The following is a 23,162-nucleotide window of genomic DNA, read 5'->3' as shown; positions in this document are numbered from 1 at the left end:
ATTAACTTTGTACAGTTAACTGCAACTTATATAGCAGAAACCAGACAGTGAGACACAGGACAGGTAAGTTTCGGAGGGGGCACTCAGACATAAAGTCCATGTATTCTGTTGCTTTGCCCAAGTCCAGTCCTGGCAAAAACGATCGTTTTCTAGGTCTTCATAGGATTTAACATGCTCGCTCTCTCTCGCTCTCTCTCTCTCTCTCTCACACACACACACACACACACCCACACACACACACACACACACACACACACACACACACACACACGAGGACACATACAATCTCACTCAGCACCTCCATCCCCAGCTCTTGCCAATCAAAATCTCTAGTACCTTTAATTAGGTTTATGGGCACAAAGGAGGCTGAGTATTTTTTCCTTTGGCACTGTCTAAAACCTGACCAGAGCTGAGTACGTCTGCTCATACTGATGGTGAACTATACTCCTATAAGACTTGGCTTCACAGGATTTTGCTTTATCGTTATTAAAACAATAATCGTTATTATTATTGTTATTGTCCCTGGACCTCAGACATACAGATACATGAAACTGCACTCACTCTATGTGAAATGCAATAAGAATCCCAGCAAGGACTGAGTGAAATGATGAGGATGATTTTAATTTTTGTGACTTTGTTTGAATTAAAAAAAAAAATCCCACAAGGACTCAGAGGCAAAAAATATACAAATCAATTTTCACTGCAAAGTAAAGGAGCTGTTACAGTGGAGGATTCCTGGACTGAATGTCAATATTATGACATAGTGTGAGTGTTTTTCGTGTTTGGTAATTGCTATCACTGTTGCTTTTGTTGTGGCCACCCATTTACAATGCTTTGTGTCAGTTTATTTATCTCTTATAAAAATAAAATACAGTGTGTAGGTGTGTGGAAAAAAAAAAAAAGAAGAATCCCAGTGAGGCCTGTGGGCAGCTGGCCCTGGGCTTGAGTCCTCTCTCCCATGGACTGGCTGTGTCACTCTGGGAAGGCTGCCTAAGCCTGCTGAGCTGCTATTCTGCTTTCTGCCCATCTTGTGGAACTGTTCTGAGAATGTGAACATATAAACCACAGGCACAGCGTAGGGACTCATCAGGCAGCAGCTTAAAGTAGGCAGGGGTGCCGCGCACTTCAGCCCACAGGCTGCCAGTGCTGGGTGTGAAGCCATAAATGACTTTGGGGGAGAATTTCAGAGAAAATACAGGATCCATGGGAGTGGACGTTCTCCTGAAGAATAGGAGGTAATTGGGAACAACGGGAACCCACGTGACAGAGCACAGGCCTGGGGCGGAACTGGTCTCACATCCCAAAGTTTAGCCGTAAATGAAACCTTCTGAAAGGTTTTTGTGGGCCTCCTGTGAAACTGACTCCAAGTAAAGAAACTTGGTTCTAGCCACTTGTCTGAACTCTGCAGGCACATTCAACAGAGGAATAAGAAAGTGTGATGAATTGCTGGAGGGCACGCGCTCGGGTGAGGGTTCCGGGTGAGACCTAAGCCTTCTCTGAAGCCTTCCACCCAAGATTCAAGATCTCATTTGCTCCTGCTCTTAGGAAGGCACCACCTGGTGGCCGCTACCAGAAATGACAGCGCAGAATTAGCCTTAACCTCTTCCAGCAACAAAGTATTTTGTATTTATTCACTCAGCAAATATGTATTGAGTCCTTACTAGGGGCCAGACAAGTGCTAAGTGCTGGATGTACATCGTGTATAGAATAAAATTCAGTGGCAGCTCTCAGCGAGCTCATTGTCGACACAACTGCTGAGTAGAGGTGTTGCACGTAACCAGAAGAGTGAAGAAGAACAAGGTCTTGATCCAGCTTGGACCAAGCCCTCTACTCCCCAGCCTCCCCCTCTATGCCATCCCCTCCCTTGCCTCTGGAGAATTATTTGCAAATAAATGGCATTCCTTTGCTCTAGGGTCCCTAGGTTTTTCTACCTCATTCCTCCTACCTCTATACCCATCTTTCCAATTGCACCAGACCAGCTCTCATTCCATTTTCAGAATGAAATTTCCTGCTCCATCCTCCCCTAAGGAAGGCTTGGATTCAGGAGAAAATTTTGTTCCTTTTTTGTGAGTTTTAACTGTTTCCTGTGATTCCAACTGCCTCTGATTAGCTCCCCTTTTCCTTCCCATGCTTCCTTTTCTGCCTTTTCTTCCACTAAGAAGCAGGTAAGTGAGAGACAATGAATTAAGAAATAAGAGGAACATTCCAGTCCTGCTTTTCTCCTAGTTTCAGCCCCTGACATTTTAAACCAACATTTTCAGAACTCTTATTTCAGAATTTCCCAGGGCACATTCTAGTGAATATCTACTTTTAATCTCTTGAGGATGGATTTGGTTTAGGAAAATTGTCTAATTTTAAATGGAGTCCCTACTGATGATTCAGATGGGTGAGTGAACTGGACTCGTGTCATCATGGGTCCAAAAATGAGTCACAGTTATTAAAGAAGGAAATTGGCTTTCTTGGGTAGCTGTAAGGCAGTTTAGCAAAGGGGTCTCCTCCAAATGTGTTTTGAGCTCTGAGAAGGTTTAGTGAAACAAGTATGTATCTTCCAAGACTCTTACTTAGAAAGTTATACTCATTTTGGACATATAAGTTTTCTCAATATTTTAGGATCACATGTGGGAAAGTACTAAGGAAATCAACGGGAATGGCCAGTTGGGGATCAGAACTAAGAGAGCTACAGGTGCTCAAAGGATGGCCCAGTGCATCCTATGACATCAGTATCGGCTTAAGACAGGCAGGACACTCCTAACTAGGTGGAGGCTGGAGGTAAAGATGGACACAAATGAAGGTAAGAGAGGATGCAGTCTGAGCTGGGGCGTGGAGAGTAGTTAACACAGAGGGAGTGAAAAAGCACCCACCTGTGAGCACAGGGGTAGCCGTGTTTGCCAACAGGACACATCTGTGTGTGCCCGGAAGAGGTTGTCACAGGAGAGAACTCAGATATAAAACGGGAAGACAGGTGAAGCGTGGTCCAATTATGAAAGGCTTTGAAAACTATTTCAAAATGGTTGGACTTTCCCCCACAGATGATGGTAAGCATGAAAGATTTCTGAGCAAAGGAGCAATCAAAGCAGGGTCTTGATACACACAAGGGCAGGGTAGAGGCAGCTTGGGCTCCTGGCTAGAAGAGGCCTGTGGATTCAGTGGGACCTGAGTTCAAATTCTGACTTAACCACTTATTGGATCAGTGAGTGACCTTGAGGGAGTCTGTTTCCTCACCTGTAAAATGGGGATGATAATAATAATAATAAAGCTCCTATGGGGATCCAGTGCCCCGCCTGGAATAAGCACTCAAACGATGGCGTGTATGTGCCAGCACTTGGGCGGTGACAGATGGGTGAGAAGAGAGGCTAGCAGCCCAGAGAGAACACTTAGGAGGCCTTTACAGTCATTCTAAAACAGACCAGCAAAGCGCTCAGCTGGCAGGGGTTTCCTTTTCACAAAGGCAGTGGAAGGGATGCCACAGAGATTTCCAAAGAAAGTCAATGAGGCCTGGCGATTGGTTGAGGAAAGAGGAGGGAAGGGTGGGGACTCAGGCCTAGAGGCTGCGGTCTGGGAGAAAGTGGTGCCATGAGCAGAGAGCAGAGAAGGGAGGGAGGGGCTCCCCATGCCACTGGCTCTGTCTGAGTCAGCAAGACCTGGGGAGGAGAAGATCTGAGGCCCAGTGGGCTTATTCCTTCATTTCCTTGGAGACTCTGTTCTCCCCCCGTCAGAGAGGCTTTCCCTGGCCAGCTCCTACACGCTTCTCCTTCAGAGCACGTGTGTAACTATCTGACATAGTATATGTTTGTTTACTGATGGGTTGTACTGTCTGGCTGTCTGCCTAATAAAACATGTGCTCCAGGAGGGACGACCTTTGTTTTGCTTGCTCCACATCCTCGGTGCCTAGGGCAGCACCTGGCATACAGTAGACGGTCAGTAATATTAGTGTTGTTATTCAAGTGCTTTTAAAAGTGTCTCGCATATAAAACATGTTCAGGTAATATTAGCATTTATTGGTGAATAGCTCAAAAAATTGTAAAGAGGAAGGCAGATGGGAAGTGTTGAACCTTGGAACACTCCCACGTACTCACCAGGAAAAGGAAGAATTAACAGACTCTCCAAGATTAGAAATTTGGGCCTCCTTTTAAGGCAGGGAAGAGAGGTGAGATGTGCCCCTGGGGAGGGCCACACCTTGCACCATGTGGCCAGAGGCTTTTTCAAGCGCTAATACTGAAAACAAAAAGAGGGAGGCAAAACCACTTCACCCACGGACGGGTCAGCAGCTATGAAAGGGGAAGAATGGGTATTTTGTGGCAACAGAAGAGGCAGGCGCTAGGGCTGAGTAAACTTCTGAAATATGAAATTAACTTGTAATGGCCTCTTTGGCCCAATCTTCCCCTTTCCTCTCGTCAGATCATTTGCAAATCCAGATTCTGGCAGAGTTCACAAGAGCTCACTTAGCTGGGAGACCAAACATCAAGCTAATTAGCAGATTCATAACTGACTGCTCCAGATATACAGGGACTGCAAGATCAGCTCCTCCAGCAAATATGCCTACCGTGCACTGGGAAAATTCTTGGCAAAGCCATTAACACAACTTCATAGTGAGACAGGTCTATGTTGCTGGTAGAATAGCACTTCTGCCACTTCTCAACCTCCCCCATGTAGATGAGGGCTCAGAGAAGCCATGACTGCCCAAGCACCTCCTCTCAGGTAGCATCAGGTAACATACAGCGTTCCAGAATGCTCGTGTAAGCACCAAGCAAAAATCCCTAAGGCTACTTTTCAACTCAAATAAAGATTGTGCTGCTAAATTAGATTGTAAACAAGGTGAAGTGCCCTGGGGTCCATCCTCAGCCATTAACTGAGACTAAAACGTCAGCCACCTGCAACTCCTAATCACAAACTATAACGACCACTGACTCCTTCTTTGCAGAGGCCTTGATTTCAGAGGATGAGCAAATGAACCAAGAGGAGATATAAAAATTCACTTGTCTGTGGCCTTCCAGAAACTACATTCATGACAATACATCCTTAAAACATGTTTCAGCAGACTGGGAGTAAGGTACATTTCTCGAAAGTCAACATGGAAAACACTGGGTCGCTATTAATTCCCTGGAGCTCTACTGTGCTCAGAAGGAAGTGCACTCATGCTCCTTTTTGCAACTATTAATAGCCCCTAGGCAACTGCTTTTCAGATTTTTCTTTAATTTAAACTCACCCCAAACTGCAAATTCTCATAGACAAACACAATCACGATTCTATTCTGGATTACCAGGTGAGATAACTGTGTAAATATATTAGGAATATATTATATGAGATGGAAAATAGCATTGACCTTCACATTAGTCACCTTGAGAACGGGCACACTTCATACTTAGTGTTACTGATGTTCAGACCACTTAAGAGGAGGGAATGTCAGATAAAGCTAAGTTCCTTGCTTGGCTCTGCCCCTCACAAACTGCTAGGCCAGTTACTCAAGTTCTCCATTGGCAAAGAGTTATGGGGTCTTCGTAAGAATTACATGAACTAATATCAGAGGACTCTGCATGCTGCCTAGCTCATGATTAGTTCGTTTAGGGATCCGATTTGGGGTTTTGCTTTTTGTTTTACTGGGTTTTGTTTTGATTTTGGGTGTTGAATCCTGAAATTGCATTTAAATGGCAATCTTTCATTTCAGCAAGATGTTGAGCTAAGATGACATACACATTCAAACATTCCTGCTATAAGCACCTAGATATATCAGATACAATAATTTTTTTTGAGTAACTATTATTGTCATCATTAATGCCGTTTATTTTTTTTAACATCTTTACTGGAGTATAATTGCTTTACAATGGTGTGTTAGTTTCTGCTTTATAACAAAGTTAATTAGTTATACATATTCATATGTTTCCATATCTCTTCCCTCTTGTGTCTCCCTCCCTCCCACCCTCCCTATCCCACCCTTCTAGGTGGTCACAAACCACCTAGCTGATCTCCCTGTGCTATGCAGCTGCTTCCCATTAGCTATCTATTTTACATTTGGTAGTGTATATATGTCCATGTCACTCTCTCACTTTGTCACAGCTTACCCTTCCCCCTCCCCATATCCTCAAGTCCATCCTCTAGGAGGTCTGTGTCTTTATTCCTGTCTTACCCCTAGGTTCTTCATGACATTTTTTTTTCTTAAATTCCATATATATGTGTTAGCATACAGTATTTGTTTTTCTCTTTCTGACTTACTTCACTCTGTATGACAGACTCTAGGTCCATCCACCTCAGTACAAATATCTCAATTTCGTTTCTTTTTATGGCTGAGTAATATTCCATTGTATATATGTGCCACATCTTCTTTATCCATTCATCCGATGACGGACACTTAGGTTGCTTCCATGTCCTGGCTATTGTAAATAGAGCTGCAGTGAACATTTTGGTACATGACTCTTTTTGAATTATGGTTTTCTTAGGGTATATGCCCAGTAGTGATGAAAGAAATTTAAAGATGATACAAATAGATGGAGAGATATACCATGTTCTTGGATTGGAAGAATCAACATTGTGAAAATGACTATACTACCCAAAGCAATCTACAGATTCAATGCAATCCCTATCAAACTACCACTGGCATTTTTCACAGAACTAGAACAAAAAATTTCACAATTTGTATGGAAACACAAAAGACCCTGAATAGCCAAAGCAATCTTGAGAATGAAAAATGGAGCTGGAGGAATCAGGCTCCCTGACTTCAGACTATACTACAAAGCTACAGTAATCAAGACAGTATGGGACTGGCACAAAAATAGAAATATATATCAATGGAACAGGACAGATAGCCCAGAGATAAACCCACGCACATATGGTCACCTTATCTTTGATAAAGGAGGCAAGAATATACAGTGGAGAAAAGACAGCCTCTTCAATAAGTGGTGCTGGGAAAACTGGACAGCTACATATAAAAGAATGAAATTAGAACACTCCCTAACGCCATACACAAAAATAAACTCAAAATGGATTAAAGACCTAAATGTAAGGCCAGACACTATCAAACTCTTAGAGGAAAACATAGGCAGAACACTCTATGACATAAATCACAGTAAGATCCTTTTTGACCCACCTCCTAGAGAAATGGAAATAAAAACAAAAATAAACAAATGGGACCTAATGAAACTTCAAAGCTTTTGCACAGCAAAGGAAACCATAAACAAGACCAAAAGACAACCCTCAGAATGGGAGAAAATATTTGCAAATGAAGCAACTGACAAAGGATTAATCTCCAAGATTTACAAGCAGCTCATGCAGCTCAATAACAAAAAAACAAACAACCCAATCCAAAAATGGGCAGAAGACCTAAATAGACATTTCTCCAAAGAAGATATACAGACTGCCAGCAAACACATGAAGGAATGCTCAACATCATTAATCATTAAAGAAATGCAAATCAAAACTACAATGAGATAACATCTCACACCAGTCAGAATGGCCATTATCAAAAAATTCAGATACAATAATTTTTTAAATGCATACTTGAACCTGCAATAAAGAATAGGAAATTACCAGGTGCCACAAACAAAGCCTCAACTGAAAACCAGAAGTAAGCAGAGGAATCAACTGGGCAGCCACTCCTGGGGCTGAGGGGGACCACAGGGCAGAGGAAGGAATAGAATAATCATTGATCCAGGGGAAGTAAGGGTGTAGATGTCAACTAGCACATGGGAACAGGAGGCTAAGCCCTTGAGTCCTGCCCGAGAGAGGAGGATGCTGCCCAAAGCGAGGCCCTGCAAAGAGCTGCGACCCCAGGAAAAATGGGCTGAAAAGTATTTCCCTACCAGCTCAGCTAGCTTGTCTATCTCTGGCTTCAGGAGAGGAGAACTAAAAGCTTCCTGCAAAATTTGAACCTCATACCTCTACCTCTGGAGCATTTGGGGTACAAATTTAGGCTACAGTCTGGAAATGCTCAACCTAAGAAATTAGCATAAAAATTGGTCCTGGGCCAACGATGGGCATGGGAAAAATGAGAGCAAAACTCCCACAACCCATGCTACAGACAATTAGAAAAGTCAGACCCAGGAAGCTCACAAGTGATAAAAGCACAGTGAACCAGAGGATTCCAGCCCCTAAGAACTGGAAATAATAGAAAACTCTGAAAGAGAATATAATTAGGTATGTTTAAAAGGAGAGAAAAACCAATCACAGATGCAAAAAACACATTTGATAAAACTCAACATTAATTTATGATTTCTTAAAAACAACAAAATTCGGCAAACAAGAAAACCTTTCTTACAAATCTAAGACTAGAAAGACATTTTCTTAACCCAATAAAGGGCACACGCTAACCAGCCCATGGATAGCATCATTCTTAATGGCACAGCACTATAAGCTCTCCTTTTAAAGTCAGTAATGAGACAAGAAAGGTTACTATCACTTCCTGTGTTCAACACTGTTGAGGGGGTTCACAAACTTTCTGTAAAGGGCCTGATAGCAAGTACTTTAGGCTTTGCAAACTAGAAAGTCTCTGTTCCAAGTAGTCAACTCTGCTGTTGTAATGCAAAAGGAACCAGAGACAATAAGAGTGTGGCTGTGTTTCAATAAAACTCTATTTACAAAAACAGGTATTAGAGTGGAAGTCCAAGCCAATACATTAATTCAAGAAAAATAAGTGAAAGTTACTGTGATATAATAAAATACATGTATCTGGTCTTCATCCCGGGTTCCTAGCACAGACCTCCTAAAACCCCTGGAATTTCCTGAGTGATAGGGGTGAGACGAGTGTCTTTTGCTATTCATAAGTCCCTTTTAACCACAGGTGAATTTATGCTAATGAGGTGACTCCTGGCAGATGAAGCTGGTTACCAGAGGAGAGGGGAGAGGGGCTGGAGATTGAGTTCAATCACCAATGGCCAAGAATTTAATCAATCATGCCTATGTAATGAACCTCCATAAAAACCATAAAGGACAGGGTTTGGAGAGCTTCTGGGTAGGTGACCACGTGGAGGTGCTGCGAGGGTGGCGTGCCTGGAGAGGGCATGGAAGCCCCGTGTACCCCTCCCCCCGTATCTTGCCCTATACATCTCTTCCATTTGGCTATTCCTAAGTTGTATCCCTATAATAAACCAGTGATAGTAAGTACAGTGCTTTCCTGAGATCTGCGCACCATTCTAGCAAATTATTGAACTCAGGAGGGGGTCATGGGAACCTACTAGTCAAAAGCACGGGAAGCCCAGACTTGTGATTGGCATCTGAAGAGGGGGCAGTCTTGAGGGGTCTGTGCTAACTCCAGGTTGATAATGCCAGAATTGAATTAAATTGTAGGCCATCCAGTTGGTCCACAGAAAATTGAAATGTGTGGAAAATCTACACATGTGTTGTCAGTAGAAGAATGGTTTTCCTTTAGTCACACAAACTTAAAAAAAAAAATCTGTCATTATCAAAAAGTTATATATCCATATGCATAGGAAATGCAAGACTATCTAGAGATAAACCATGAAAATAAATGAGAGTTCAGCAAGATATACAAAAACAAGTAATGTTCCTATGCACTAGCAACAACAGGAAAACATAATAAAAAGATGCCATTAACAGTACAAACACAGGAGGCGTGACCAGGCCAGGGCCGGCCCGGGGGCTCTGCACGCTTTAGCTGGCCCCGGGTGCCCCCTCCACCGCCCTCTCCGCGGAGCCAGGCTGAGCCGAGCTCACGGGCTAAGCCGAGCCAGCAGCCCGTGGCCAGCCGGCGGCCCTCCTGGAGGTGGCGGCGCAGGAAGGGGACCGACGCACACATATGACCCCAGCGGCAGCCAGGGCTGACAGTGGCCCCGACGGGGGCGCGGCGTTGGCTGCTCCGGCCCCTGGACCGGGCAGTGGCGGCCCAGGGCCCAGCGTCTACTTTCGGAGACCCCATGGGGCCGCAGGCGAGGGCCCGGGCACCACAGACGATGAGGGCCCAATGAGGCGCCGAGGGAAGGTCACGGTCAAGTAGGAACGCAAGGAGCTACGGAAGCGCCTCAACCTGGAGGAGTGGATCCTGGAGCAGCGGATCCTGGAGCAGCTCATTCGCCTGCCAGCAAGAGGAGATCCTGGAGCTGGAGACTGATGTGGATAACTCCTGGACGTGGAGGGCAATGACACCCGAGCTGCCAGGGTCAAGGAGCCGCTGGTGGACTGTTGCAAACCCACCGAGGTCTTCATCTCTGGCCTGCTGGACAAGATTCAGGGCATGCAGAAGCTGAGCGCACCCCAGAAGAAGTAAGGGTCCTCGACCCAGGTGAACGATGGCTCCCACAAGACAATCGCTGACCCCCAACCTCGTAACAACAGCAATACCGAGGGGCCCTGCAGCCAGGCCTGCTGCCATGAGCACAGCTCCCCATGCCCCTGGCCCAGGGGCCTCTTCCCTGCCCCCTCAGTTTTCCATTTTGGGGGTTTTTTATTATTATTAAACTGATGGGAGTTTTTGTGTTTTTATATTGACTGCGGCACGGACTCTTTAATAAAGCTAGGATACGCCTCTGGTGCAGTTAAAAAAGAAAAAAAGCAACAGAAATACAGGGTATGGGATACTTAAGAATTCCCTCAATAAAGACAGGTAAGAAAAGTATACCAAAAATTGGGAAATTCTATTGAAGGACATTAAAAAAGAACTAAATAAACACAGTATAACATGTTTGTGGGTGAGAAGACCCATTATCATAAGAAGACAAATTTTCATAATGTATCTGTAAAACGTCTGAGTAATTCCAGCAAAGCAAAACAGGGCTGCACATTCCTGAAACATATTTTAAAGTGTAAAGAGCCTGGTATGGCCAAAACAATTCTGAAGGTGAAATACATAGAGCAGTTAAACAAATCGACATGGATAAATCTCCAAAACAAGGTCGGAGGGAAACATACAGTATAATACAATTCATGTCCATTTTAAAACACTCCCTCCAAAAGGCCTAGACACACCTGGGATTGGCAGAGGTGTGACTACAGAGGGAGGGTGGGTGCAGATGGGCATGGGGCAGGGTAGGGTTTTAGGAATACCTAAAATGTATTTTTTTGGAGAAAGAAGAAAGAACACATGCCAACAAATAGCAAATAGCATCCGATCACAAATATGAATATCTAAAATTTTCTATATAATTTGGAAATTAGGTAAAAATTGAGTTTTTTGCCCGTATTTTAATGAAGAATTAAATTTATGCCCAGCTTGTTTGGGAGGCATACAAGTCTTAAAAAAAAAAAAACTCCCTGCTGAGCCAGAGAATGCAAACTCAGTCACCTGGATTCCTTTCTTCCAGTGCAACACTGACCCAGGCACAGCTGGGATCATCTTCACATCTGGTTTGTGGTCTGAGCTGGTTAATGTTTAACCTGCATCGTTTAAGCCTAAGCTCACACCATAGTCTTCATTACACAAACTAATTCGCATCCATTTAAACATCAGTGCTGGAAATACACCTGTCTGTCATACAGAGTCCCATAGTGTTCTACAGGCTTGATATGTTTATAATTTGAAACATTATTTTTAAAAGAAACACTGTTCAGAACAAAAAACATACCAGTCTTATGACATAATGAAAAGACGTCTAAAATCCTACGTTGCCTTGGACAGGACCAGTGCTCCCTGGTCCCATCACCCACCTCAGCTGCTGGACTCAATGCCAGTGATTCTTTCCCTTTTCCAAAAACCAAAGCCTCCTACAAAGAATGAATATTTGTCAGACTTGAAAATATTCCCAAGAATATGCCATAGGCTCAGAAGACAACTTAAAAAAAGGATTCCAGAAATGTTTGGGGCCATAGCAACATCGATGGAAGCATCGAAGGATTACATCTATCCCAAGGTCACTAGTTTGAAGAGAGCAAAATCCATTTATACTGTAAATCTGATTTTTCTTTAATTCAGCAGCGGCAACTAAAGTCACTCCTCTCCTGACTGTCAATGTCATCTAGTATGGGAGTCAACACACCGCACAGCTAGGAGCGATGTTGGAACCAGCATTAAAAATGACACCACACCCTTACAAAGAGTGTGCCATTCAACACAGGGCTCATGCAGTGGTTGTAAATTACCGCAGATCCTCGCAGCATCCCGGTGGATTTGGCTCAGAACTTGGAAACTTGTTAATCAAACGCTGAACCCCATGGGTCAGTAGAAAGGAAACACTATTTTCACAGTGAGATCAGATCCAGCAGCTGCGATAAGGGCAGGGCACCACGAGGGAATGGCAGAGGAATCAGAGAACCTGATCGGCTTAGAGGGAGGCATGTCCAAGTAGCAAACATTGCCTGCATGGTTTCTGAAGCTGCTCACCCTCAAGTCCAATAAAAATCAGAAGAAAAGCCTGCAAGACCCATCCCACTCTGTGGACAAGAGTTCCCTTGTCCATCATCAGTTCATCACACAAAGCCTGCATTATGTGTACAACTTACAATCAACAAAGCATAGACATGTTTGTTCACAAATGTGTATTTAGTTCACGAGTATTTACTGAGTGCCTTCCATGGCCGAGTGCAGGACTGGTCTACAAACGGTGACCTGAAACAGCCGCGTCCCTGCCCTCATCAAGTGTGGGTAAATTAAGTATGCTGTTCACAAAACCAATGACAAAGTTCTTCTAAGAAGGCTTTAATTCTCCCCTCATTTGTCGCCGTAGGAATCTGCCTACAAAAGGGCTCCGACTCACCTTTTAAATGTGCAAGATTACACACTATCCCTATAAACTCCCACATGTTGAGATTGCCGTGTTCTTGGCTCCTGGCCATTTAAACTGGTAAAACAGAGTCTTTAATACATGATTCATCTTACTGAAGAACGTACCCACGCTTCATTTTACAGGAGCTATTTGATGATTAACCTCGCTTACTCGACAAGGGACTCGACTGGCAATAAAGGCTAAAGTTTCTTGTTTGCTAACCCTATGCCAGGCACTGTTAAGTATTTCCCACGTACTAACTCATTTAGTCTTCACAACGATACAGCCATGTGGGTATTACTTTTATCCTCAATTTACAGATGAGGGTAAATGAGACATTCCCAGGTTCACAAACCTGCCCAAAGTCACACAGCTGGTAAGTGGTTGAGTCACAATTCAAATTGTGGTCCAAGCTCTTTACCACTCACAAAACTGCCTCCGAGACAAAAAAGGTGGAGGTAAAACCTGATGGCCACACACTAATTCTTACACACATGGACCTCATCCAAAAAGGAAGACGGCAGAAGCTGACAACTGTAAAGCAATAAAAAAAATACTTTAGAAAGGTCAACCATCTGCGTGGGGTGGGGGGGTGGGGGGTTAACAGACTTGGTCACTAAAATACCTTGGAGGGCATTTCAGAGTGGAAAGGGCATCTCAGAGTGGAAAGTGTTTTAAGTGGGAAGCAGGGGATGGGTGATGAGGAAGTTGAAGGCTGCCAGCACAAGGGACTGATCGTAAGCATGGCAGGAGAGTAAAGGAAACGCACAGAAGTCCAGCTCCGAGTGAAAGCAAGTCTGAGGAAAAGGATGGCTGTTCTATTTAGTGTTGGAGAAACCTGAGCATCCTTATAGAAACTGGTAGAAAGAGGAAGAAATGCAGGCATGAAAAGCAGAAAAACAGATGACGTGTTCAAGAAGAGGGAGGACGGGCTGGAGAGGGGACCTTTTGATAGAAGGATAGACGAGTTTTTGATAAAAGAGGAGGAAAGTTTTCTAATTAGGTGGAAAGGAGATCACATGAGAGAGGTCCTACTAGATCACCTTGAAATTATCAGGAAAACAGGAATCAAGGTCATCTGCTAAGACTGAAGGAGATTTGAAGAGAGCGAAACGTTCTGATAATGACCACAGGAATCAATACGGTTGTGTGTGTGTGTGCGTGTGTGTGTGTGTGCACGCACACATACCCACACACGAGAACAGACACACCCTTTGATTAAAATACTTCTCTAAGAAACTGTAAATAACTCCTCAAGGAAGTCTACTTCTAGTATATATTTTAGGTTTTTCTCCCACATCAAAGCTATGGTTTCTATCTTCGTATATAAGTCTATTTTGAGATACTGTGCAGAGGAGGGGACAATATGAAACAAGAAAAGTTCATTTGTCTCAACTTCTATGGAGGCAATAATATGATAAACAGGCAAGGCTCAGTAGAGAAATGTTAGTATCTTATAAGGCCCTGAAACATTTGTTAATTAATTTTTCAGAAGGAAGGTTTTATTTCAATGGTAAGAATAGTTATCATCACCAAGGCATAGGAGAGAGAAAAAAAATCAGGGGAACTAAGAAGTGAGGAACAGAGACGAAGCATGGTCTGACGGCCACACACTACTTCTCATACATGTGGACGTCATCCAGAAAGGAAGATGGCAGAAGTGACAACTGTAAGGCAGGCGGCTGCCTCTGGGACTGGTTCTTCCAGACAAAGGAACAGGAAGGGAAGCCTGCTTCCTTATACCGACCCAGGATCGCGGTTTCCCGCAAAGCAGCCAGATGGGCTATAAAATTCTTCAAAGGTAGAAATATCAATTCACTCAACAAATATTTCTCTAACACCTATGTTCCAGGCACTAAGCTAAATGCTGGGGAGAGAGAAATGACTGGCTTCCGGTATTAGTTTATCTACGGCTGTGAGGATTAAAACCACTCTAAAACTCAGGGGCTTAAAATAACAAAACAATTGTTATCTCACAGTTTCAGAGGAGGTGGCTCTGGCTCAGGGTCTCTGTGTTGGGGGTCCCCCAGGGTCAGTGACCGCTGGAATGAGGCACAGGACTCACATGTGGTATTATTTATAGCTCTGATTCATTACAGCAAAATCAGCAACGGGTGCCTGGAGTGAAGTCCGCAGGAAACCAGGCACGAGCTGCTCAGAGTCCTCTCCCTACCAAGTCACACAGGACAGGTTTAACTCCCCAGCATCGTATTGTGACTACAATTTGTGAAATGTTCTCTACCAGGGAAGCTCATCAGAGACTCAGTGCCCGAGGTTTTTATTGGTGGCTGTTCACATACCCACCCTCTGTCTAGCACATACCAAAATTCCAGACTTCCAGATAGAAGCAGGTGTTCAGGATAAAAATACTGCTTGCACAGTTTAGGGACAGTCAACCACTCTCACCATCAGTTAGAGAGTGGTGAGAACCCTCCCTAAATCCAAGCTCCCAGATGCCAGCCAAGAGCCAATCTTGCAAGCAGGACTTTCTACGGATGGCAGTTTCAGGCCTGCTATGTGAATTCTTTTCTATGCAATGTCCCATGAGGCTGTAGTCAAGGTGTCAGCTGGGGCTCCTTCATCTGAAGCCTTGACTAGAGCTAGAGGTACGCTCCTAAGAAAGCTCTCGCATGCAGCTACAGGCTGGAAGTTCTTCCCTGTGCAGGGCTCTCCACGTGGCTGCCTGCACATCCTCAACATATGGCAGCTGGCGTTCCCCCACGGCAAGTCATCCAAGAGAGTAAGAGATCAAGAACATGCCCCAGATGGAAGCCTCAGTCTCTAATACACTAATCTCCAAGTGACATACCATCACTTCCACTGCTGGTCACAAAGACCAACTCTAGTACAATGTGGGAAGAGGAGGGGATGCCAAGAGTCAGGGGTCATGGTGGGCTGTCTTGGAGGGTGCCTACCACAGCCTACCCTCTGGCTCCCAATGATTCAAATCCCTCCTACACGCAACATACACTAACCCCTCCCACGGCCCCTAAAAGTCTCATCCCATCACAGCATCCGTTCCATGTCTAGACGCTTGTCATCTAGATCATGTCTAAGTACAGATGAGACTTCTTCGGTATAGTCTCTGATGTATGGCTCCTCTCAATCTGTAGACACCTGTCACTCAAGCGACACACACTCAACACGCAATGGTGGGACAAGCAGAGGATAACTGCTATAAACACTCCTGCTCACAAAGGGGGTGATGAGGAGCACGTAGGGGCAGCAATTCCAAAATCCTGCCGAGCAGATGTTCCTTGATTTGGTCTAGAGGTGAGGTCTGAGAATAGTTCTCTGTGACCCTAATGCCACCCTGCGGGCTCCTGGTTTTGGCCTCTCCATCATCTTTCCGTTTTCATGAAGGGTAAAACACGTTTGCAGAGGCGTAGTTTCCACAGCTTGCCTCCTACTTGTTGATGCCTGGGGGTCCAAAGACCTCTCTTCATTTTGTTCTATGTTCCTTTCATTTCAAGCTGATGGCGCCACTCCAAGTAGGACTCTTAGGAACTCTGAAGGTCTTCTGTGACTCCTTTTAGGATTCATTCCATTAGACCAAAGCCCCACCCACCAACCCCTGTGCATTTGGTCCTTCCTCACCCTGGGCTTTTGCTGGGGTACCATGTCCTTGAGCCTCCAAGAAGCGCTCTTGTTTGATCAAGTGGATCTGTGAAGACAAACCCTTAATCTCTTTAGAGGGCTTTTTGGCTGGCTGCTTGGTACTCTGAGACACCATCTTTGATTTTGTGAGATCTTAAGATTTTACAGTCACACCTGTGGCTTCACGTTTGGAGCTTGTTTTCCTAAAAGGGGCCCCGATTTGATCTTTGCTTAGAAGCCATTTCTTGCTGCAAATCTTCCAAGACAGCTAGTCCTGGCTCTTTTGTGCTGACTGCTTCTGCCCTCAGCTTCTCTCCTCCTGCAATTTTACTATAAGCAACAGGAAAAAAACAGAAGGCACTTTCAACACCTCGGTTAGAAATCTCCTTAACTGTATCACCTAGTTCATTAGGTACATTTTTTATTTTCCACATTACTGCAGGCACCAGTATGGCTAAATATTTTGCCACCACATAACAGACTCTCCCTTTCCCAGTTCCCAGTATTATTTTCCTGTAAGCCTTCACTGGCAGCCTCCTGAAAGTCCAAACTTCTATAGACAGTGTATTCAAGGTGCGTTAAGCTTTTATTAACCTGTTCCTCAAAGTCCTTACAGCTTTTTCCACCGCACGCTGCCAAGATGCAAGGCCACTACCACATTTTAGTGTTTCGTTACATCAGCACCCCACTTCTACTACCAAAATCTTATTAGTTACCTATTGCTGTGTCATAAGCCATCCTGATGAAAACAATAAGCGTCTATTGTCTCACATGCTTTCTGAGGGTCAGAAATTGGGAGTCTAAATTTAGACAGATTGGTTTCAGCTCAGGGTCTCCCGTGAGTTGCAATCAAGCTGATGGGCAGAGCCTGTAACAGCTGAAGGCCCAACAAGGGGAAGATCTGCTTCTAAACTCACTCACATGGTTGTTGCCAGCCGCCCGTTTTTTATTAGCTGCTGCCACGTGACTGAGTCTCTCTCCATGCGTTGCCTATTTTCCCAGCCCAGCAGCTGGCTTTCCATAGAATGAGTGGTCCAAGAGAAAGAGCCCAACATGGAAACCTCAGTCACTTATAACCTAATCTTGGACATGAAAAACCATCACTTCTGTAGTAATCTATTTTCAAAGGCGTGACTACCAGGAGGTGAGGATCACTGGGGCCCATCTTGGTGGATGGCTACCACGTTTCCTACCTGGAAGTCTAATGGAATGATAGCCATCAACAACTACTTACAATAAAATTTAATAAGGGCCATAAAAAACACATGGGAGAAGTTATCACCAGCTTACCCTGAGGAGTCAGGTTGGTGTGACAGAGGAGGTGATGTGTATGTAATTTAGGGCCCTAAAGGGATGAATGAGATTTGTCAGACACATGGAAGAGCCTCGGCCTGCCGGAAGCTTCCCACGTATTTCTCTTTTTGCATATCCTACCTGCCTGGTAAATTCAATAACCCCAAAGCTCTTCCTAAGAGCAACTATGGAATGACTTAATTTAATATCAGTGTTTCTGGAGGACACATTACCATTTAATAGCTGAATCAAAAGCATAATGGTAGATGACAAACGCTATGCTTGGAAATGTCTCATGTAAAGGTCAAACTTAAGGGGCAAAAATGACAGATGAATAAAGCAAAAATACGCTGTTTGATAACAAATGTCAAAGTCAGAATAAATGCCTCTAATTTGATAAAGCACACAACTCTTCAACACATAATAGTGATTATTTAAATAAGGCAAGAAGAAAGATGGAGATGGAGAAAGAAATGCTAACCAAAGGACCTCCACGTGAAACAGATGCAAAGCACAGTTTAAAGAGTAGGTGGAAAACTAGGTTAGGCAAGCACACTGGAGTATGAAAGCTAATTTTTCATTTCTTATTATAAGTGATAAAATCTTTTTATAAAAATCTGTAAATAAGCATAAGAAAGAAAGTAAAATTCACCCATAACCTTAAATTCTAGGGATAACCACTAACTGGATTATAGACTATACCCTTGTAGACTGCTGGATAGATAGGTAGAGAGATACACATATACCACACACACATATATGTATGTATATGTGTGTGTAATTTTGGAAATATGTCATTTTTGGAAACGGCTCCATGTTTTTCATAAATATAAAATTAACACACAAATATTAAATTCACTTATGGGTAATGCATTCTAAAGTCTAAATATTATGGAGAGGTATGAGGGAGAGTAAAATTCACCTGTACTTCTTTTACTCAGAGGGAAAAACACTTTACTGTTAACATCTAGTATTCTTCTTACAGGCATATTCAATGCAAATATGATTTTAATGCAAAAATAGGCTCATGCTGTTTTAAGTGCTTCTCTCACTTAAAAGTACATGGTAGCTACCTTCCTCCGTGAACACGTGTACACCTACAGTATTTTTAATGACTATATAGTTCCAGAATAGGTATGTACCATAACTTATTTAACCAGTCCCTACTGATGAGCATTTATGCTGCTCCCAATTTTCCATCATTGTCAACAAGCCTCAGCATTGATACCTTTGTGCACACGTCTTTGCACACTTACTGGTTACTTCGTCAGGATAAACTTCCAGAGTTAGGTTGGTTATGTCAAAAGACAGTTTTTTTTTTTAATTTTTATTTATTTATTTTCGGCTGTGTTGGGTCTTCGTTGCTGAGCGAGGGCTTTCTCTAGTTGCGGCGAGCGGGGGCTACTCTTCGTTGCGGTGCACGGGCTTCTCATTGAGGTGGCTTCTCTTGTTGCAAAGCACGGGCTCTAGGCGCGCAGGCTTCAGTAGTTGTGGCATGTGGGCTCAGTAGTTGTGGCTCGCGGGCTCTAGAGCGCAGGCTCAGTAGTTGTGGCGCACGGGCTTAGTTGCTCCACAGCATGTGGGATCTTCCCAGACCAGGGCTCGAACCCATGTCCTCTGCACTGACAGGCGGATTCTTAACCAGTGCGCCACCAGGGAAGCCCAAGACACTCATTTTTAAAGAACTTCTATGCATATTGCTGCATGTCCCACCATAAATGTTATGCCAATGTATACCCACACCAAGAGTACAGAAATGTCTCCGGCCACCACCTTCACCATTACTGAGTACTATAAGCACATACAGTCTTAATTTTCATTTCTTCAGACATGAATGATAATATATTAAGACAATACACTTTAAAATGTTTAAAGATCATTTAAACTTCTTCTTTGTGAATTACACATCCTTGTTTTTTACCAAATTTTCATGGAAGTGTTCACTCTTTTCGTATTCATTTGTTAAGTGCCCTCCCACCCAAATGCACACCCATTCACATGTTTAACACCCTGGCAGCAAAGTGTTATCAGCAGAACACAAATAAGAACTCACAGGGTTAGGAAAATGTTGAGCCATGTTCAAATTTTCCTGACTCCAAAGCTCAGCCATTTCCCACAGCGGTGCAGACTATGCTTACGCCTCTTCAGGACTAAGAGCCGGCATTCCCAAACCGCTGTTCATTTCAAACTCCTGACACCCGCTTCTCACCCCACACCGGTTTAAGCAGGCATAGCATTTTTGAGGATGCCCAGGTGATTCAGTGGGCAGCAACGTTTGGAACCACTGACCAAAGATTCCATCCCCCAGCTGCTGGGAATGCTGCTGGCTCACAGCCCTCGGCTGTCAGCCCTCTCTCAAATTGCCCTTGGTTGATAAGAGTTAACTAATTTAAGCTCACGTCTCTTCTTGGGCCTGCTGCCTCCCACGACTGGAGGATATGAAGATACAAAGACCCATCCTTGGGACTTCCCTGGCGGTCCAGTACTTAAGACTCTGTGCTTCCACTGCAGGGGGCACGGGTTCTATCCCTGGTCAGGGAACTAAGATCCCACATGCTGCGCAGCACAGCCAAAAAAAAAAAAAAAAAAAAAAAAAAAAGACCCATCCTTGTTGCCCTACCTCAGAAAATCCCAGTTCCAGAATTCCCACTGGGTAGGAGGCCTCATGACTGCAGTGAAGCCCATCTTCTCCTTCTGTCCAATTCTGCCTCCTCCCCCTCCCCCCAAGTGCTGACCCTGAGAGATTCCCTAACAATGTCCTACACACTCATCACAGAGGCTGCTTCCTGAGGGGAACCAGCCTGTGTCATGACTACATGGACCTTCCCCTAAAAGAATAAACTTCCTCTAAAAGAAGAAACTAAACAAAATCTTCCTCAAAAGCCTTACATACAGCTGAAGGTAGTTACCAAAGCATAGTCAGAAATCCTTTCAGGTGGAGTTATTGTTTAATGAGAGTTTCTGTTTGGGGTGATGAAAAACTTTTGAAAATAGTGGTGAAGGTTTTGCACGAAATTATGAAGGTAATGGATTAATGCCACCGAATTGTACATTAAAAAGTTAAAAAGGCAAATTTTATGTTATATACATTTTACCACAATTTTCAAAGAGTAATAACGTAATATACCCCAAATCATTAAATTGTATACTTTAAATGGGTAAATTGTTCAGTAAAGTTGCAGGATACAAAATTAATATACAGAAATCTGTAGCATTTCTACACATTCATAATGAACTATCAGAAAGAGAAATTTTAAAAACCACCTCATTTACAATTGCATCAAAAGGAAATGCCTAGAATAAATTTAATGGCTGAGTTTTGGAGTCAGGAAAATTTGAACATGGCTCAACATTTTCCTAACCCTGTGAGTTCTTATTTATGTTCTGCTGATAACACTTTGCTGCCAGGGTGTTAAACATGTGAATGGGTGTGAATTTGGGTGGGAGGGCACTTAACAAATGAATACGAAAAGAGTGAACACTTCCGTGAAAATTTGGTAAAAAACAAGGATGTGTAGTTCACAAAACCCATGTTACAACTGCATCAAAAGGAAATGCCTAGGAATAAAATGCCTAGGAATAAATTTAACCAGGAAGGTGAAACACCTGTACTCTGAAAACTGTAAGACATAGAGGAAAGAAATTAAAGATGACACGTATAAATGAAAAGCTACACCATGCTCATGAATTGGAAGAATTAATATTGTTAAAATGTCCATACTACCCAAAGCAATCTACAGATTCAATGCAATTCTTATCAAAATATCCATGGCATTTTTCACAGAACTAGAAAAAATAATCCTAAAATTTGTATGGAACCACAACAGACCCTGCATAGCAAAAGCAAACTTGAGAAAGAAGAGCAAAGATGGAGGTATCATGCTCCCTGGCTTCAAACTATACTACAAAGCTACAGTAATCAAAACAGTGTGGTACTGGCACAAAAAGAGACACACAGATCAGTGGAACAGAACAGAAATCCAAGAAATAAACCCACACTTACATGGTCAATTAATCTATGACAAAGGAGGCAAGACTACACAATGGAAAAGACAGCCCCTTAAATAAATGGTGGTGGGAAAACTGGACAGCTACATGCAAAAGAATGAAATTAGATCACTTTCCTACCCCATATACAAAAATAAACTCAAAATGGATTAAAGACTTATATGTAAGATCTGAAACCATAAAACTCCTAGAAGAAAACATAGGCAGTATGCTCTTTGACATTGGTCTTAGCAATATTTTTTGGATCTGAATCCTCAGACAAGGGAAACAAATGCAAAAATAAACAAATGGGACTACATAAAACTAAAAAAGCTTTTGCACAGTGAAGGAAACCATCAACAAAATGAAAAGACAACCTACTGAATGGGAGAAGATATATGCAAATGATATGTCCAACTGTTACCTAATGCAAGTCCATGTGCCCGACACACAGTGAGGTCAAACAATACCAAAACGTCAGAGTTTGAAGCAGAGAAAGGTTGATTGCAGGGTTATGCAAGGATGTGGGTGGCTCATGCCTTAAAACCCCCCGAACTCCCCGAAAGCTATCAGCAAAGCCCTTTTATAGGGAAGGTGAGGGAGGGGCGTGGTTAGTTGTTGCAAACTTCTTGGTGTCAGATCCTTTGTTCTTGAGGTCAGGTCACGTGTTGGTCACAATGTTCCTGTAACCCTCCACCAAAACACATGTTATTCTTTGTTCTGACAAAAAAAGGGCAAGGTCCCAAGGCTCAACTTTCACCCTCTGAGGTTTAGGCCCTGGCTAAGAGGAGGGGATCCCTGAGCAGCTGGATACCCTGGCCTGGGAGTGTTCGTCCAGTACCCAGTCTGGGCCCTCCCACCAGTGCCCAGGCCTGGCTGAGGAGGCAGATCTCAGCTAGCGGCGCCCTCAGGGCCAGATCCCCAGACCCTCGCCAGCCATCATTACTGAGGGAGCCAGGCACTCAGGACCCAGCCGACCCTCAGGCTTTTCATTTAAACTGGAGAGAACCATTTGTATAGGATCAATAGGAATAAACGTTGTAGCAAATACCCATCAGGTGAATTCCCAGCTCACAACAGCTGCCCTTCTTTGAGAATAGCCCCAGCCACAGAGGTGGACCTGAAGTAATGATGTGCAGTGTCCTTACACCTTAACCCCGACCTCTGGCCACCTCCTAGGGGGAGACAACTAACCTAAGCTGGACTAATTTTTGAAACTTGAAAGGAGAGACTGAAGCTGGTTGAAGATGTTACCTTAATGGCAGTGTCCATATACTCCAGTTGCTGAGACCTCCACGGACTGCGACCCACACAGACTGCTGCAGGCATTAGGTCACAGAGGAAGGGATGTGGGAGAGGTTCGCTGCTTCTTCAAGGCCTGGGCCTGGCCAATGGGAGGCCTTGGTAAGAGCTCTGGAGCCCTGCAGGACACAGCCCACAGCCTGTCCCGGGGCCCCGCAGCTCACCCGCCTGCCCCGAGGCTGGAGGGACTGGAGGCCCCCGGGGAGAAGGCCCTGATCTGCCTCTCACTGAACTTTCTGCCGTGAGGACCACTGCAAGGCTGACCATTGGTGCTATGGGTCTCGTGCTAATGGCTGCACGCCCTCCCCATGCCTATTACAAAACAAGGGGTTAATATCC

At 43.9% G+C, this 23,162-nt stretch overlaps 1 protein-coding gene and 1 pseudogene across 3 annotated transcripts in view; one reads left to right on the top strand and one right to left on the bottom strand.

The window, feature by feature from the left end:
- Nucleotides 1–23,162, bottom strand: part of RGS6 (regulator of G protein signaling 6) — a 574,726-nt gene that overhangs the window by 484,590 nt on the left and 66,974 nt on the right. The window lies entirely within an intron of this gene.
- LOC115839768 (protein phosphatase 1 regulatory subunit 14B pseudogene) lies at nt 8,861–10,213 on the top strand (annotated as a pseudogene).

Source organism: Globicephala melas, chromosome 2 (genome assembly GCF_963455315.2).
Source record: "Globicephala melas chromosome 2, mGloMel1.2, whole genome shotgun sequence".
Taxonomy (NCBI): domain Eukaryota; kingdom Metazoa; phylum Chordata; class Mammalia; order Artiodactyla; family Delphinidae; genus Globicephala; species Globicephala melas.
This window is presented reverse-complemented; position numbering and strand designations above follow the sequence as displayed.